We start from the raw sequence: 4,657 nt of genomic DNA on the forward strand, positions 1-4,657 counted from the left end.
TGCAAATCCAAGAGGCACAACCCACAAAGATAGCATTGCAGATGGCAGATAAATCTATGAAGCCTGCATATGGATTAGTGGAGAATATCTTGGTCAAAGTGGGTAAGTTCTTCCTCCCAACAGACTTTGTGATTCTTGATACAAGAGAAGATGAGAATGCCTCTATAATTCTAGGAAGACCATTTCTAGCCACTGGAAGAGCTCTGATTGATGTAGAAGCGGGTGAATTAGTGCTTAGAGTGCATAATGAGCAACTGGTCTTTCATGTCTTCAAAGATATACATCCAACAGGTGAAGAAGAGAGGTTCATGCAGGCTGAGCTTATTGATCCAAACCTTCAAAAACCGCCTGATGATACACAGCAGAATCTGCAACTCAAACCTCCCTTGGTAACAGTCAATAAAATTCCTCCTGATATCAAACCTAAGTTTGGTGTTGGGAATGCATCATCTACCAAGGAAGAGGTTCCCAAAAAGAAGAAAGTACCCAGAGGATGGAGAAACAAAAAGATCCCCACTGAAGGTTTCTCCCCAGGAATGAAGGTAGTATTGACCAGCAATCCAGCATGGGTTTATACAGTAACCAGAATCCTCTCTCTGGAACATATTGAGCTACGTTATGGAGATACAGGAAAAAAGTTCAAAGTAAGGGGTGAAGAGCTGAGCCCCTATGATCCTTCTCCTTAGAGGAGCTGACCGTCAAGCTAATGACGATAAAGAAGCGCTTGTCGGGAGGCAACCCGATAATTTCGTATCCTTAGCTATTTTTAATTTTTGTAGTAGTAATTTTCTTATTTGATTTTTATTGAGTTCTTACTAATTTTTTGATCATGCTGCTATTTTATCACAGGAACCGAACACCTCAAGCTCTATATATTAAAAAAAAGCCATGTGACGCGACTGCATAAGCGATGCATTCGCGTCGCAAGGAGAAGGGAGAAAATAAAAACAAACAGAGAGTCACACTGGAGCGTGGCTGGAGGCGTGCCAGTGGCACAAATTGCCCCACGTGACCGCATCGCCGATGCGTCCGCGTCATGTGGGAATATTAGCCTCCCACGCGATCGCGTGACCCACGCGGCCGCGTGCCCTGGTTTTCGACGTGAAAAGGGTGCACAACCAAATATTATGCTGGAGTGGTGCTGGCTTGGTGCTAGACGCATAATCCCTATCACGCGAATGCGTCGCCGACGCGTCCGCGTCATTCCCTTCTGAAGCCACTCACGCGATTGCATGTTCCACGTGATCGCGTCACCCCTAAATTGGCAAATATTTAAATTGAACAGAGAGTTGTGCAGGCGCGAGGCTGCACTCGCGCCTGAAGCATAACATGGGTCACGCGACCGCGTGACCGACGTGACTGCATCATCTAACTAAAATGCAATCACGCGAACGCGTGCCGCGTCGCTTGCACCACACTAGTTCGCCGCCCAGTTTTCTTTCTCTCTCTCCCCCAATCCTAATTTTCTCTTATTCTTTTATCCTTTTATTTTTCTTTCCTCATAATATTTATCTCTTTCTATTTATCTCTTTCCTCATAATATTTATCTCTCTCCCCCAAACCTTTAAGTTTGGTGTTGACGCTTCGCTTAAAGTTTTTCTGTTTATTCCTATGGCACCAAAAGGGATGTGAATCACCTTCACGGAGGAGCACAACCTGAAGAATAAAGCGACCGCTAGGATAACTAAGGTGGTTAAGTTTCTTTCATTTTTATTCCTCCCATTTTTTTCTATGTTATGTTCTGGCTTTCTGCTATTTTGCTTTGATTGTTGCGTGATCTTTTATTAGTTAGAATTCTAGGACTAGTTTTTTTTATTTCTTTAATGCTGAAAAGATGTTTCATGTACCACTCACTGAACTTGAATCTAAAAAGAAAAGAAAAAGAAGTGATGTATTGCATGAGAAATTGAGTTTAATTCTAAGAATAGTCTTATTTACTTAAATGTAGTGGTATTTTCTGTGATTTTTGAATGCATGATATGAACAGTGTATATTTGAATTTGAATCAAGGGATGTTGATGTATAAGGAATAGGAGTTTAGAGAATTATTATGCCTTCTCTGAAATAAATAAAAATTTAATCCTTGAAGCAAAAGAAACAGCAAAAAAAAAATAAAAATAAAATAAAATAAAATAAAATAAAAACAAGGTCCAAGGCTCTGAGCATCAATGACTAGGGAGGTCAGACATTATTAAAAGCTCAAAGAGTTGTTTCCCTAGTCATATGCTTGTGGTGTGATTGTGTCAAGTAATCCTTGAGACAGAACACTTAGAGTCGAGACCAAGTGCATTTAACAGAGTATGCCAAAGGCTTTGAGTACCACTGTCTGGGAGTAATTAAAAGAAAAATCAGAACTCAAAGAGAGTTCCCCAGTTAAGTGCTTGTGGTGTTTCTGTGTCAAGTAATCCTTGAGACAAAACATTTAAATTCACGGCTAGGCTCAAGGTGCAAAGCACCAAAGAAAAATAAATTAAAGTAAATTTTGCTGTGTTCAAGGATTAAACTGAAATGTAAAGATCAGAGAATTCATAATATCATCCGGATTCTAATTCTGAATGATAATAACATTCTTGATTCAAAGGAGAGTGAGATGCCAAACCTATTCAGGATTACAGTTATAAACCCCACTATAAAAAGAGACATGAGCTTAATTGAACTCTCATTCTCATGCAAATTCACATCATAAGCTTATATTAGTTTTGGTTGCTTGAGGACAAGCAACAATTTAAGTTTGGTGTTGTGATGCATGAGCATCTTATCTATCTTTTCCTAGTGAATTTGCATCTAAATTGTTGAGTTTAATTTAGAATTAATTATATTTTAGCCACTATGGATGCTATTTTGAGTTTTGTGCAATTTTATTTATTTTAGGTAGCATTTGGATGGATTTGATGAAGTTTCTGCAGAGAAGAAGAAGAAATCAAAGAGATGCCCAGAGAAGACCGACGCGGACGCATGGCCCACGCGACCGCGCGGAATGGAGAAATCGCAATGACGTGATCGCGTTCCTGACACGAATGCATGGACTGGAATATGCACAAATGACGCGAGCGTGTGGACGACGCGGACACGTCACATGCGCAATCTGCAAAAATACAAATGACGCTGGGGGCGAATTCTGGGATGTTTTAACCCAGTTTCTAGCCCAGAAAACACAGATTAAAAGCTGCAGAATGGACAAATCAGGTGGTCCCCACCCATCAATTGAAGATCTGTTAATTAATTCAAATTTAAATTCAAATCTTATCTTTTAGGAAAAGATATGATCTTAATTTAGATATTAGATTTTTTTAATTAATTAGGATTAGTTATAAGTAGGAACTCTGTACATTTAGACAGGGACATATAGATTGTTACCAGAACCCTTATTTTTCTTCTCTGAACCATGAGCAACTAATCCTCCATTGTTAAGGTTAGGAGCTCTGTCTATTTGTAATGGATTAATTCGTTTGATCTTTCTAATTTATTCCATGCTTTGATTTATATTTCAATAATTGTTTTCGCTCTTTATTTTATGAATATGGGTGGAACGGAAGTATGACCCATGTTCTAATTGAGTTCTTGTAAAACTTGGAAAAGCTCTTTACTTGAACAACAGCTTGGAAACATATTATCCTAAATTTTAATTATTTGGATTTAATGGGATACATGACATATAATCCCCTTATTTTTGGGTAATTAGAATTTTTGTGGCATATAAACTGAAAATTGATTTTTATCCTCTAATTGGAATTAACTGACCAAGGAATTGGCAGTTAATGAATTTTATAGGAGACTAGGAAGGTCTAAAGAATTAGGGCCTAGTCACATATAGTTCTCCATGAAATTATATCTTGCATGATTAAATTAGTTAGTAATAAAAATTAATCCGGAAAAATAGATAACTCAGAAACCTTAACTATCTTCTCATTATATTATTCCCAACTTATTTATTTGTCTGTGTTTAATGCTCTTTGAATACCAAAACACTCTTTTCTGCTTGCCTAACTAATCCTATCAAATACTATTGTTGCTTAATCCATCAATCTTCGTGGGATCGACCCTTACTCACGTAAGGTATTACTTGGTACGACCCGGTGCACTTGCCGGTTAGTAAGTGTGGGTTATAAATTCCTCACCAGTATGTAACATTAACACTTGCAAAAATTTTAGATAAATTTGTGCCAGATTCTGCATCTATTGTTGCAAGCATTAAGTATCATGCCAAGTTCACACCGTCTTTCTCTCTGGAGAAGTTTGAGCTAAGTAAAGCATTCTATGCAACTGCAGATAGTGTTGGTGATTCGCTCATCATAAATGGAATGCAACGTATGAATATTATGAGAGAATGAATGTTAAGCAAGCTTACTATATGTCCATGGAGTATCTACAAGTTTATATTGAATTTTCACTAGAGGCAGATTCATTTTTCAATGCAAAGATATTTAACCAATTTTTTTAACCTATTATAAGTGTGCAGGGTAGGCCATTGCTAAATGAAAATGGAAATTTACAACTTTCAAGCCTTTATTCTGAGGCTCTCAGAAAGCTGGGACACAATTTAGAGAATGTGGCAAATCAGGTATAAAAATCTTTTTTCTCTCCATAGGTGTAATGTTTTGTTTCATATTAGAAAGTATATGTGATTTGAATCTTATCAGATTAGCTTTTCTGGTAG

This window comes from Arachis duranensis, chromosome 3 (assembly GCF_000817695.3).
Source record: "Arachis duranensis cultivar V14167 chromosome 3, aradu.V14167.gnm2.J7QH, whole genome shotgun sequence".
NCBI lineage: Eukaryota > Viridiplantae > Streptophyta > Magnoliopsida > Fabales > Fabaceae > Arachis > Arachis duranensis.